The sequence below is a fragment of the Macaca nemestrina genome, chromosome 17, assembly GCF_043159975.1.
Source record: "Macaca nemestrina isolate mMacNem1 chromosome 17, mMacNem.hap1, whole genome shotgun sequence".
NCBI classification, from domain to species: Eukaryota; Metazoa; Chordata; class Mammalia; order Primates; family Cercopithecidae; genus Macaca; species Macaca nemestrina.
The window spans coordinates 16,280,297-16,295,371 of record NC_092141.1 but is presented as its reverse complement, the minus strand read 5'-3'; the positions used below and the strand labels follow the sequence as shown (position 1 = coordinate 16,295,371).

The 15,075-nt window shown below is 42.4% G+C and overlaps 1 long non-coding RNA gene across 1 annotated transcript; it reads left to right on the top strand.

The window, feature by feature from the left end:
* Nucleotides 1–404: 404 nt before the first annotated feature.
* Nucleotides 405–12,069, top strand: LOC105468299 (uncharacterized). Its single transcript, XR_979428.2, has 3 exons — nucleotides 405–556; nucleotides 2,168–2,321; nucleotides 4,485–12,069. It is a non-coding gene; the product is annotated as an uncharacterized lncRNA (long non-coding RNA).
* The last annotated feature ends 3,006 nt before the right edge of the window (nucleotides 12,070–15,075 follow it).

Below are 15,075 nucleotides of genomic sequence, written 5' to 3'. Positions count from 1 at the left end.
TCTCGTCGACAAGTTCCTCGGGCCCCTGAAGCAGGGCTCCTGAGGCAGCTGGGCCAGTGTGTGGGTGCGCACCCACACATTCCGCTGCCGATCTGCCCCCTGGGGTGGGAAGATCCTACAAACTGCGTGTCTCTCCCACTTAAATTAGTAGTCAGCCTGAAATAAACCCGCCCTCACCACAACACCGCCACCGACACCGGCAGAGCCTGCCTCAGCATCCGCCACGCCTCCTAGTACCCCGGCAGGGTGCGTGCGCGCTCTCGGGGACAGGGGTCTCCAGCCGAGCGCGTGCGAAGCAGGGCCACGGCGCCTGCGTGGAGCGGCGCCTGCGCAGCGGAGGCTGTGGACCCCATTTCCCAGGAACACTGCGTTCCTGGCCCCGCCCAGTGTCCCAGAGTCCCTTTCGAGCCGGAAGCTGGGCTCCTCCCTACGTCTCTTTCTGGGTAGCGGAGCTGTTGTTTCTGAAACCTGAGGGAGTCGTAGTTCAGGGAGGGGCAGCTCTTGCACCTAGGGCCGTTAAGAACGAGTTTTAGGTTCGAATCCCATCTTATGGAAGGTAGTATTGGTCCCTTGGGTGTCCTACCCGTCTCAGCCAAACTGCGGGCCATTTCGTGGGGTTGGCAAGGGGAGTTACCCCGCCAGTCGGTAGACTCGCGGCCCCTCGGAGGCGGGAGGAAGTCGAGCATCGACAGGAGCTGGGGTGCAGGGAGGAGTCTCAGTTAAGAATGAAAAGGGTGGCCAATGGTGGGCCAGGCGCAGTGGCTCACGCCTGTAATCGCGGCACTTTGGGAGCCCGAGGTGGGCGGATCACGAGGTTAGGAGATAAGAGACCAGCCTGGCCAACATGGTGAAACCTCGTCTGTACTACTAAAAATTCAAAAATTAGCTGGGCGTGGTGGCGCGCGCCTGTAGTCCCAGCTACTCGGGAGGCTGAGGCAGAAGAATCGCTTGAACCCGGGAGGCAAAGGTTGCAGTGAGCCGAGATTGCGCTACTGCCCTCCAGCCTGGGCGACAGAGCGAGATTCCATCTCAAAAAAAAAAAAAAAGAAAAAGAAAAGGGGACTCGCTTCCGAGAAGCTGCCCTCTCTGCAAACTTAAGGGACTGAAGTTAGGGAGAGGAAAGGGATACACATCTGTTAGTGCGAGTTGCATGTCTTGTTAGTGCGAACTTAAACCCAAGTTTCCTTTCGGAAGACTTTGGTGAAAGAGTACAGGAACACCAGCCACTCCAGAAAGAGAAGACCGCTCCTCTTGAACCCGCCCATTTAACTCTTCCCACAGGCTCTGCGTTCCGCATACCTCCACCCTGATTTTAGACAGTTAAAAGGCGCACAATCAAGGAATGTCGACAGAGGGCGTCCTTGCTCTAAGTAGCATTGTCCCCCTGCTTCCTGAGCGGAGATGATTATTCTCTGAACCTGGACTTCTGGCGTTGTGCCTCTATCCATTTCCCTGCTTCAAAGCTCTCCTAATTGACTTTGTTTTCGGACACTTCCCCACTTTACCCTCCAGGAGTGTTGCTTCTTTTATTTCTTTGCTTTGCTGTTGCTTCTTTGCCTGGATGGTTGTTTGGCTTAGTAAATAGACATAGACCCCACCCCATGGTGTAGAAGCAGTTGGTGGACTTCTACAAAGGGCCAGATAGTACACATTTTAGGCTTTGCAATCTCCTTATGGTTGTAAGTTCGGCTGTTGTAGCACAAAAGCAGCCTTGGACAGTAAACAAATAGATGTGGCTGTGTTCCAACAAAACTTCATTGAAATTTGAATTTCACTAATTTTCACGTGTCATGAGATTTTTTTTTAACCATTTAAAAATGTAAAAAATAATGTGTGTGTCTGTGTGTTTTAGCTTGGGCCGCCAGCTAGCAGTAGTTTGCCAATTCTTGGTAGAGAAACAGAGCAGTCTCCACCTAGATCTGGGAATTCTGGGAGAGAGGTCCTTGCCAAAATAACAGTTCATGGCCTGCTTTTCTAGATCTGGGAGTGAGTAGGACTACTACTAGACTCTCATTTGACCTCTCCTTTGGGAATTGCAGGGTATATAGTGCCCACTGATTGGTGGGAATTTTGTCAAGGTGGGTCTGATAATCTGTGGCTTCTTTCCCTTCCCAGCTCTTTAGAGTCTTTCTTTCTTTTTCATCGTTCTCTCCCTCTCTCTTTTTAGAGATGTGTTCTTGCCATGTTGCCTAGGCTGAGCACAGTGACTATTCACAGGCCGGATCTAGTGCACTGCAGTCTTGAACTCCTGGCTTACAGTCCTGCTGGTTTCTGAGAAGCAGGGGAAGAAATGGCCACCATGCTCTGCAGCTAGGTCTCAGGTAGGTTTGGGCCGTCTCTCTTTTCTGGTTTCTAGGCTTATCTCAACTCAGCATGCACCTCTCCCTAGAAAGGTGCATCCTGAGTTGAGATAAGTATTCATCCTGGTCGCAAGATGAATACTTTTCATTCTTCCACTACATAATCATTTTAAAGTTGTTTCATCTATGATGAGTATTCTGTGTCCTAGAAGAGAGCTGGTACCTGGGTCAGTCCCTTTCCAGTCTGGAGTCTAACACGTACAGATTAAATGAATGTGAAAATATAAAAATGCTTTGTAATTACAAAGCACTCTACAAATACAAATGTTGCAGTAAAGAAAAAAAGTATGGTTGACATCTTTCTTTATCCTGGAAAGTACAAATCTATCTTTTTTGAATACTTAGCACTTCTCTGAACTACTGTATCTTGCCAGCACTTTGCACAGTGCATATTAGAATGATTCATTCAGTTAATATTTATTGAGTGCCTACTTGCCTACTGTGCATCTCTTAGTGCCTTTCTGGTTCTTTTTTTTTTTTTTTGAGACGGAATCTCGCTGTGTCACCCCAGGCTGGAGTGCGGTGGCGTGATCTTGGCTCACTGCAACCTCCGCCTCCCGGGTTCAAGTGATTCTCCTGCCTCAGCCTCCTGAGTAGCTGGGACTACAGGCGCGTTGCACTGTGCCCAGCTAATTTTTGTATTTTTAGTAGGGACGGGTTTTGCCATGTTGGCCAGGCTGGTCTCGAACTCCTGATCTCAGGTGATCCACCCGCCTCGGCCTTCCACAGTGGTAGGATTATAGGCATGAGCCACCAAACCCGCCCCCTTTCTGGTTCTTAAGTGAATCTTCGCCATTACTGCTTTCTTTTGGTTTGAGAAAGGGCAGGACCAGAAATTGGCCTTCTCAGCATCCTTGATCACTTCCATTTTAGTGGCACCAGAGTCCCCTTAGCAGGTGGGACTTCCTAGGACCCTAGTGTAAGGTATTATAGAGTTGGCTCTTGGCCCTTGGTATGCAAATGTTCTGCATTTCTTTTTTCTTCTTTTTTCTTTTTTTTGAGATGGAGTCTTGCTCTGTCACCAGGCTGAGTGCAGCGGCACAATCTTGGCTCACTGCAACCTCCGCCTTCCAGGTTCAAGCGATTCCCCTGCTTCAACCTCCCAAGTAGCTAGGACTACAGGTGCATGCCAGCATGCCCGGCTAATTTTTTGTATTTTAGTAGAGATGGGGTTTCACCATGTTAGCCAGGATGGTCTCAATCTCCTGACCTCGTGATCTGCCCACCTCTGCCTCCCAAAGTGCTGGGATTACAGGCGTGAGCCACCATGCCTGGCTATGTTCTGTGTTTCCCCCAACCACAGATTGGAAATATTGAGCAGAAAACCCTCAAAATAATGCAATAAAAATTTAAAACTACTGTGTAACAACTATTTACATGGTACTTACATTGTATTAGGTATTATAAGTAATCTAGAGATGATTTAAAGTATTTGGGAGAATGTACATCAGTTATATGCAAATGCTATGCCATTTTTTATATCAGGTACTTGAGCATCCAAGGATTTTGGTATCCATGGGCGTCCTGGAACCAATCCTGGAACCAATACTGAGGGATGGCTCTACTTTAATGTAAAATATAGTGCTCAGCATGAATATTCCAGGTATAGTTTAAAATCAGTTTACAGTGGAGATCATTCCTTTTCAACTTCTGGATGCAGATCTTATTTTGGTATGGCCCAAAATTGTTCTTCAGGAAAAAGCCTCTACTCTTGTAGGCATGAAACAGCCAACTTTATTGTAAGACCAATAGGACTAAGATGATTACTGGTGAATAAGAGAGTGGCTCCTAGCTCCCCTGTCAAAGTTATAATGAATTTAGAGAGAAGAGGTGTGGGGATGAAAACAATTTAGTTTTAGGTTAAACCACATAAGGTACTTATGAGATAGTTCTGGGTGATCACTGACTATATGGCTTTGAAACTTGGGATAGATCTGAGTGAAAAATTGGTAGTGGGAGGTGCATCCTGAATTGAGATGTTCGTATTTAAACATTTGAATTTAAGAAACTGTACGGGAGGGGACCTCCTCTTTTGGCTTTGGAGGCCCCCCTACCCCATCTCTGTACAGGGGAGCTGCTTATTTCTTCCTTCTCCCTTCTTTCTTGCCCCTCTTGCCTATTAAGCTCTCCACCCCTTAAAACCACTCCATGTGTGTCCGTGTCATTTCATCTAAACCGGCATGAGGACCAAGAACCCTGGTATTCCTCCACTCATCGGAGCCATATCATTTTGGTGCATTGGCCGGGAAAGGAAATTCAATCATGAGACTGCTGAATACGGAGCGGATTTCAACTTTAAATCGTCCTTTAATCTCAAGGCTCTCTTCCAGCTACCCTGTCGCCAAACTTTCTTTCTCTTTCTATCCGTGGTCTCTCTCTCTCTCTGTGTGTCTAAATGGGCAGGATTCTGTTAGAAAAGATCGTGAATCAAGGCAGGCAGTGACTCAATAAATGTCTCTCTACGTTTTATCTGGCAAGCACATGGTATTTCTAAGCCACCTAGTAGAAATCAGGCTCTAGACCTCTTCTAAGAACCGTAAGTTTCTACTTTTTAACAGGAGGAGGATGTCTTCCGTAGCCAAATTTTAGTCTCAATATTGTCCCACTGGCAGGAAGATGGCCATTCAGTTCCTATGTTCCTTTAAGCCATCATTCTGGCTCCTACTAAGACAGTACTTAATTAGTAAGGGGATTTTAAGTCCAGAAGTTAACCGGAACCATTCTTCTATGGGTAAATGCTTTAGCATGGGCTATAATAGCAGGATATACGGTTCAATCCAGCACGCCCCCTCCCTTAAAGGGGCTTTTCCTAATTACATGGTTTTTCTTGAAATCCATTTTTTGGGAGGCCACACAAGTCTAGGAGGTCAAAGGGAAATAAAAGGCAGAAAACTGATTGCTTGGAAACAGCGTGACTAAGGCCCCAAACTCAGATCCTCTGGTGCCATGGCTTGGAGGGTTACACCTGCAGTCATGGGTGGCATATTTAAATGGGTGCTGGGAATCCAGGAACGAAGGAGAGAAAATAGTTGGGAGACACCTCCTACTGCTTTCTTCTCCATTCTTGATCTCATACCAAAAGGAAGGAGACTAAAAGGATGCTTTTATTCTCACTTCTCTTTCTAGATGGGTAACAGATCGTCTTCAACATGCACTCCCCTTGGGTGTATTTTGAAGCACTGGGACTCTTTCGACCTTGAAACTTTGAAGAAAAAGTGGCTTATTTTCTTTTGCAGTCATATTGGGCAGGCCCAGGGAAAACAGTTCTCCCCAAATTAAAAAAGTAACTTTCAGGGAAGTCATCTGAGGGTCCCCCTTATTTGGGGCCCCTTCAAGTTCCCTTCTCATTGCAGGACCTTTGGCAAGTAAAGGGAGACTTAGGCCAATTTTCTGACGACCTTAATAAGTACACAGAACCTTTCCAAAATTTAACTCAGGTATTTAACCTCTCGTGAAGGGATGTTATGTTGCTGCTAAGGCAAACCCTCACTGTAGCTAAAACAGGCAGCTCTGCAAGCAGAAGAAAATTTTGGAGATAAGCAATATGTCTCCTATAGTAGAACAAAAGGGAAAAGAAAAAATTGGGAAGGCAAAGGGGAAACACCATTCCCAATAGGAAAAGAGGCAATACCTCCTGACAACCCTAAGTGGAACTCCTTTCTGTGGTGGTTTTCCTTCTTCCTCAGTTTAAAATGGCTTCTATCTCTTTTATAATGTTCTTCCAACATGGAAAAGGTTAATTTTCCAAACCTTAAAAAGCTTGGCGTAGAGTTGAGCTAGGGGGAAGGAAACCCAGAAGCCTGATATGCTGGCAAAAGGGTAAAATCTTCTTACCGGTTGGGCTTTTGGCTTCTCTCTTCCTGTGGAAACTGGAAAAGGGATAATAAAGGGATAATAAAAGGGATAATAAAGATGATTGTTTATGTTTTCTTTAAATTTATAATCAATGAAAAAGGATTTGTGAGGTTGGTCTTAAGCTGTAAACAATCTGCTCTGCTTTGTATATCTTTCTGTATGGTTCTGTTAAAGAAAAGGTATCTTGGCCGGGCCCGATGGCTCACGCCTGTAATCCCAGCACTATGGGAGGCCGAGGTGGGTAGATCACGAGGTCAGGAGATTGAGACCATCTAACACGGTGAAACCCCGTCTCTACTAAAAAAAAATCACAAAAAATTAGCCGGGCCTGGTGGCAGGCACCTGTAGTCCCAGCTACTCGGGAGGCTGAGGCAGGAGAATGGCATGAACCTGGGAGGCAGGGCTTACAGTGAGCCGAGATCACACTACTGCACTCCAGCCTGGGTGACAGAGCGAGATTCCGTCTCAAAAAAAAAAAAAAAAAAGAAAGAAAGAAAAGGTATCTTAGGTCAGGATGCAGGCCGAGAACCCCACAAGCCTGCTGTTCAAACCAGCCCAGCAAAGCGTCAACTGGCAAACTTGGCTACAGGCCTCCATCTTGTTTCATGTCATGGGAACATAATCTGTAGCCGCATGGCAATACTTTGTTTTAGTCTCCGCCATTTTACAATGGTGGCTGTCTTCTTGTGCTAAATGAGATACGCCAGTTTGTCAGTCTGGGCTGTGTCAGCTGATCCATCAAGGGCAGGGTTTACAAAACATCTTAAGCACTGATCATGAGAGCAGTTTAGGGAGGGCCAAAATCTTGTAGCCTCCAGCTACATGGCTCTTGGGCCATGGTTTCTAATCCTGTAGCTAGTTTCTTGGTCTGGTCCCCAGGCAAGAGGGAAGTATATCTTGAGAAGCAGCTGTTATTGTCTTTGTTTTAGACTATCAACTGTAAACCAGGCTCCTCCCAAAGTTGGTTCAGCCTATGCCCAGGGATGGGCAAGGACAGCTTGGGGGCTGTAAACAAAATGGAGTTGTTTGGGTCAGATCTCTTCCACTGTCTCAGTCACAATTTTGCAGTGACAGTTGTAAAAGCTGCCTGTCCGGGTGGATCACGAGGTCAGGAGTTCAAGACCAGCCTGGTCAACATGATGACATCACATCTCTACTAAAAATACAAAAATTAGCTGCGCGTGGTGGCATACAACTGTAGTCCTAGCTATTCGGGAAGCTGAGGCAGGAGAACTGCTTGAACCCAGGAGGCAGAGGTTGCAGTGAGCCGAGATTATGCCATTACACTCCAGCCTGGGTGACAGCGAGACTCTGTCTTAAAAAAAAAAAAGCTGCCTGTCGCTTCTTTAAAAATACCTTTTACACTCCTGGTTAAGTCATAACCTAATTAAAGCTCTTTAGTTTCACCTGTGAGGTTACTTATTGTAAAGTTCAAAAGCCAAAAATCTTAACTGCTTGGTGTGACTAAAGTCAAGTAGCAAGGGATTTAAAATAATTTTCTTAAAGAGTGCTCAGCTTAATTAAAAGTGGATATTCAAGTTATAGGTACATTAAAAGGCCTTTATGTTTTTTCTCTTCTTGAATCTTGTTTTTCTGGAAAAAGGCTCATCTCAGTCGACTGAATTATTTTTCTCCATTTTTTGTTTTACTACTCTTAATGCATGCATACAAGGCCCTAAGATAACTTCTGGTAGCATGGGACTCCTTGGGAAAAACAGAGGAGGCGCCACAGACCCCGTTTTGGGAAAAAACCCCTCTGTTTTCCTCATGAAACCCCAGGAATTAAAAGCAAATAGTTCCTTCTCAAAATCAAAGGCTCTGTTCTGTTTTGCATTGTATTATCTGATGGTTTTGAGTTTTTGGGGTATCAGAAATTACTTTGCATTATGAGAAAACTTTGGTGTGTAATAATTAAGTAGAAAATACACTGTAAGGGATGGCTAATAGTAGTTATTAATCAGGGATGCTCTTGGCCACCTGGAAGATAAGGAAACATCCTCACCCCGCACTGGGAGATGAGACTCCCATCAGGGATGGGCTAATTACAAAATAAGCTAATTGGCTTTGGGTTGCCTCGCACTGCAATGCATGGTAGAAGCACTACAGCATCTTCTCCCATAGTATCTACATGGTCTTTTCATAAATTAAGCATTAAAATAAAAGCATAGCAAGGAGTTCTTAAGACACCAATCTGTCACTTAGTAAAAGGGTTATAAAAGGTTTGTAAAGATTTCACCTTGGCTGGGTGTGGTGGCTCACACCTGTAATCCCAGCACTTTGGGAGGCCGAGGCAGGCAGATCATCTGAGGTCAGGAGTTTGAGACCAGGCTGACAAACATGGAGAAACCCCATTTCTACTAAAGGTACAAAATTAGCCAGGGGTGGTGGTACATGCCTGTAATCCCAGCTACTTGGGAGGCTGAGGCAGGAGAATCGCTTGAACCTAGGAGGTGGAGGTTGTGGTGAGCTGAGGTTGCAGTGAGCCAAGATTTCGGTGAGCCGAGATCATGCCATTGCACTCTAGCCTGGGCAACAAGAATGAAACTCCATCTCAAAAAAAAAAGATTACAGATTTCACCTCATGGTCAAATTGATTAGGATTAGATGGAATAATCTATAAGGTTTCATGTAAACAAATTGGGGTTAACATTAATAAACTAATGCAAGGGTAAAATTTTGCTTTGAACAAGATTTTCATTTCATAAAAAGGATAATGAAAGGTTTTTGCCTTGAGTCATCATTTTGGCAAAATAATTTATGGCAATCTGGAAATTGTCCTTCCTGATGCCTGGCTCTTTGGATAGCTCAGAGGGCCCCTGAAACATTCAGAAAAGAGGTAAACAGGATTATTTGACATGTGTAGTCACATGAGATTGCCAAAATGATGTCCAATCTTATTTAAGTTATATTTTGGTGAATAATACTAATATATGTTCCAGAATTGTATGGGATTTCTAAGATTCTAATGTCTAAGTATGTGCTATCAATCATAATTAAGGGTAAAGTTATTGTAAACCATGAAGATAAATAAACTTCTTTGTCAGTCATGTTTTTAACTATCCTGAGAATTTTGTCATTTGCAGACAATTGTTGTCTTGCTTTGTTCCTTCTCAAAAAATAGTTTATAATCAAGCTCTATTAAGGAGTTTAACAGGTATTCTCAAATGCAGGTTTTTAATAGCTTTAAAGATTGTAACACTGGAATAGAGAAGAATGTACGGGACTCATAAAGAAGTAACATGTTCACAAATATCAAGCAAAACAAGAGTTAACTAAATGGACTGCACTCAGAAAGTTAAAGCAGACTTTTTAACTTTGCTTGGAATATTGCTGATCCTTGTTTTGTTTTTCAGAGTCAAAGTTTTAAACTATTTATGGCCTTTAATAATTGAGTAAGGTATACTCCTGTGAACAAAATTTGGAGCGTGTTTATTTTTCTCTGCCTGGTTCCTCTAGAATTTGGAGACTAGTTGTAAGTACTCTTAACTTATGGCAATATAGCTGTTTGCATCAGTGCAGTAAGAATCCATTTTTCTTTGTCAACAGGACACAATTGGAAAAACTGGTTATTTTAACCAAGGCTTTGACTGAAAACGATGTGTTTCTTTTTAAGGAATGAAGCTTGACATGCAGAGCCAATAAAGGCCCGTTTGGGAGAACTGGCCTCATACCTTGTCTGCACAGTCCCCACACAGGATTCCTAACATGTGGTCAGTAAAGAATGTCACTTTCTAACAGGTCTGGGAGCTCCGAGTTTATCTTGGGACCTCAGGAGGAGGGGATCACCCAACTCACAGGTGTTTGAGGATACAAACCCATGGCTGGGCTTGGCTTTAAAAGGTATTATCTGAGATTCCTTGTGGAACAGTTTCATCAAAGCCAATCCAAAAGGCCTGTATAGAAATAACCTTTCTCACTGCACTTTACGCAAATAATCAGGCCATGTATAGGACTAAAGTTTACGGACAACACACACGGTCCTATCATAATTTGTTTTTATCAAAAGTGAGGACTGGAGAGAAAAATTATGCTCCAAAGTTTATCATACATTTCTCCAAAGCTTAGCATACATTTCTCATTAAATCCTAGTCTCATTGTTTTTAAACTTTTTGCCTACATTTTGTACTAACCCTGCTTATTCCTCTGAATCAAGTGGTAATCCCCTCCAGTTTGGAAGAAATAAAAAGGGATAGGTAATGTAAAAATCTGAATCAATATGCTAGTTCTGGGCAATTATCCTGCAAATTCTGCCAGGTAATGAAAGTGAGTATGATGCCCATAACCCAGAGGTTTTTTTTGTTTGGGAAAATAAAACCAAGGCTTCATAGACTACCAAAGGAAAATTCTGTATCTTGGCAAGTAAAATTTTACATGGAAATTATCTACTACACCATACTTGTGGAAGTTGCTATACTCACTCTACTATTTGCAATAGGGTTATACATGGTAGCACCTTCTAACTGAAATATTGGACAGAGTTTCCATTGCTGTTGTATTTTGCTTAATTATCCTTATAGCAGGGATAATAGTTAACTACTGACAAAAAGGAAGCATGAAAGTTTTACTATCACTGAGTATGCTAGGACTTTTTTTTTTTTTTTTTTTTTTTTTTTTTTTTTTGAGATGGAGTCTCACTTTGTTGCCCAAGCTGGAGTGCAGTGATGCACTCTTGGCTCACTGCAAGCTCCATCTCCTGGGTTCACGCCATTCTCCTGCCTCAGCCTCCCGAGTAGCTGGGACTACAGGCACCCGCCATCATGCCTAATTTTTTTGTATTTTTAGTAGACGGGGTTTCACTGTGTTAGCCAGGATGGTCTTCATCTCCTGACCTCATGATCCACCCGCCTTGGCCTCCCAAAGTGCTGGGATTACAGGTATGAGCCACTGCGCCCGGCCTCTGCTAGGACTTTTTATTGGGTTTAGTAATGATTAACACCTCTAGTAGAGGAAAATCTACAGGTACTTAAAAACTAAATCAAAATTATTAACAGGCTCAGGGAAAATGCCAGCTTCAGCCCTGCGTGGCTACAGTCCCTCTTTAATGAATTCCATTCTTCTTTATGGAATTGGTTAGCCCCTTTATCAAGCCCTCTCTTGCTTATATGTCTTGTATTGATATTTGGACCCTGTACACTCAATACTATAACTCAAACTCTTTCTTCTCACCTTGAAGCAGTCAAACTCTAAATGATGCTGCAAACTGAACCACATATAGACACGCCAGTCTCCAGAGGACCGTTAAGTTGACCCCAGGAGGAGCCCTCGCTGCTGGTCCCCATTTGACTTCCTGCTGAAAAGCAGGAAGTAGCCAGAAAGAGTCGTAGCCCAAAACCCCCTAACAGCAGTTAGTGTCATATCGCCACAGGGAGGAATGTGGTAGGAGTTACTAAGAAATTATTTTAGGCAGATAGAGAGGTAAAGGGGTCCTTGGGAAGTTCTAGTTTTTTAAAGCATCTCCAGAAAAGATTCTTGTAAAGCCCAGGCTCTTACAATCAGGCTGTCAACCTTTGATATGCAAATGCAGACCATTTGAAACTGGGTCAAGGCAACATGGTGATTCCCACAGCCTTCTTGCCCTTGCCCCACATGTTCCTGGCAACATGGCCACCCCCACCTATCCCCACGTGTGTAGAACATCATGGCGCCCCGTATTTGCATATTAAAAGACTAGGGTGGGAGGGCCAGCTCTTTCTCTGGCTATGTAAAGACATGCCCAGTCAAACCAATCCCCTGAGCCCTATGCAAATCAAACACTGTGTTCTCCAGCCTTTGCATATATACCTAGCTGGTGTCCATGGCAGGTGGGGACCTTCTCTTTCGGCTTTGGAGCCCCTTCTCCTTCTGTCTCTGTACAGGGGAGCTGCTTCTTTCTTCCTTCTCCCTTCCTTCTAGCCCCTTCTTGCCTATTAAACTCTCTGCTCCTTAAAACAAAAAACAAAACAAACAAAAAACAAACAGAAAGAAACTATGGGAAATAAGACAAAAACAGATTTTAAAAACTTTCAGTGCTCTAATCTCATAAAAATACATAATTTTATAAAATTGTAGGTACATATTCTTTGTACTTAGAATTTCCATTCAACATTATTTTACAAGAAGAACTCAATTAATTTTAAGTGCTGGAGCTATGCTGTTCCAATCCTTATTCTGTCATTATATGACGTATGACCTCAAGCAAGATACTTCAGCATCATGGGCTTCACTTTCCCCATTCATACAGGGTGTGGGGCCCGATGGTGCTTACACACTTACACATTTGTATGTATCACTGTTGTGCACATGCTTGCCATTTTTAATGGTTACAGTGTTCTAAGGAGCTAATACTTATGAAAGGTAGAGCCATAGGGAGAATAACAGAAACAGAGGAGTAAGAATACATTTACGGGCACATGCAAGTGAACTGACACCAGAAGACAAAGAATGAAACGTAACAGCCTTAAAGTTTTAGAGACCAAATAAAGGTTTAGTAAGAAAAACTAGTACTTAGATTTGCATGAAACAGATCCTTAGGATTAATATTCAGATCTTACTAGAAATCTGCCTTAAGAGATGTGATAGGAAAGGAGGGCTATTAGCTTATAAATACCATAAGTTATCAAGACATGTGATAGTTAAAACACAACAGATTAGGTATACATCTAGTTGCTCTCTTAATTGCCCTCAACCCACTTGGCAGATTAACTGACAAGCTCTATTCCCTTGTAAATTTCCTGATGGCCTTGTCACAGGCCTCTTGCAGCTAATTTGCTGCTTTCTAGCATACATAACATGGAAGTGTTCTCTCCAATTTAGGTGCATGCTTAACAAGATTTAGTTGTTTGCGCCCGAAAGTTTATCCCAGTTATGTAATTATATCCCTCATCACACAGACATTATATAACTGATGGCATGAGTGAAGAGTTGTCTTTATGAAAACCAACTTGAATGATTGGAAAGAATTGCCAGTGACACTCCAGGAGCAGTGAGAATGCCTAGTGCCCAGATCTTGGTGTCTAAATAGCTACCTATTAGAAGGAGCCAGGGATTCTTGGAAAAAGGTTTCATTCCATGCCTGGGGTATTGAAAATGCAAGGTCAACTTGAGATATCTTGTGTTAGAAGGCAATCAAGTGTCCAAAGACTAGAGAGTGAATGTCAGAAGGACACAAGAGCTTCTTGAAGGGCTCCACCTGGCCAAATTTGGGACAATCTGAACATCAGAAACAATGATCATAAATGACTGTTAACACATTGAATCATTTGTTATCACTGCAGATGAGAGCATCAAACTCTTTACTGGTAATTAAACTCCTACACTGGTAATTAAGGCAAAATAATTGAGCCTGACTCTGCCTCTAGTGCATTCCTAGTTGATGAGGGAAGGTTATACAAGAATGCCACTCAACAAATGTAGAGTGGTAGAATTAGAAAATTGTCATTTTGCAAACACTGATGAGACAATGGATTCAGGCAAGGATCATCGTTGGTTACTTTTTACCAGGTAAAAAGTTGTTGGCAATCAAAATATCCATATGCTGCCAGTGTCAGTACACTGACTAACTGTAATAGGAAAAACTATCTTTATGTTGGGAAGATCTGGTGACCTCAAATGAGTGATCCATTGATAGTGACTCAACCTGATATTAATGAGACTTTTGATATGATGCACTATGAAATACATTTGTGAGATGTTATCATTAAAAATGTTTAAACAACCCAATCAAGCCTTTTGCCCTAACTTCTAATTTATGGAAACTACAGGGGATACCAGAACAACCCACATGTAAATAGTCAGTTGAATCCTGAACGTGAGACGTTTTTCAAGACAACTGACCTGCTCTCTTAAAGAAGAAGTACCAAAGTGGGGACTGTTCTAGATAGATGAAACAGATTTAATAATCAATACTATGTGTGAAAACTGACTGGATCAACAGAGGAAATTTAAACACAGACTAGGTGTTCAGATATTAGGGAATTACTGTTCTTTTTTTTTTTTTTTAAAGGTATGTAAATGTATTGTGGTTATGTAAAAGACCATCCTTATTTTTATGCAATGCATGCTTAAGTGTTTAGCGATGAAATGTAATGTCTGTAAGTTCCTTTCCAATGTTTGGTTAAAAAAAATATGGCAAAATGTTAGTTTTAAAATCTAGGTGGGTATACAGTTCACTTTATTATTTTTAAACCTTTCTGTATATTTGAAAACTCATAATAAAAAGTTCCGGAAAATAAAGCTATTTGCTAAAAACTGTTGAATAATTTGTGGGTCAGACAACTGTAAAAGTGGGAAAAATACACAAAAATCTAGAGTTCTCCACTATTACTAGTCTGTTATTTTATAAGGGCATCAATTGCCTCTGTTTATCAGTGGAAGACTTTATAAATGCATTATTTACATAAAACATACAAAGGCAGGAAATACAGAGTAATGCAAAGGAAGGTGCTATGGACTGTCACATGCCACATGCTCAACCAAGGGAAATAAGTGCTGTGTGAGGGATGAAGCAGCATCAAAAAAATAAGGTCAAACAACTGTTATTTAAAAAAACATAGCTATATAAGCACAGTTTGAGTATTCTGCAACCTGTACTTTGTGCAGGATGATACTATGAAATCAAGGTTAACTAATGTAAGGGAAATGGAAATCAAGTTTTTTAAAGAAAACACTCAACAATATAGCCTTTAGGATGCTAGCATCCCGGGTCTTTCCTTCAGTACCTGTTTGTAGGATGGTTTTATAAACAGTAATGTCCAAAGGAAGTTGCATGGTTAATACAAGCTTAAATTGATATTTATAGTACCAGAATTGATATCAATTTCCCCTCATTTAGCTCAGGAAAACTTCCTGTACAAGGATGTCCCATGAAATCTGATTCACTACT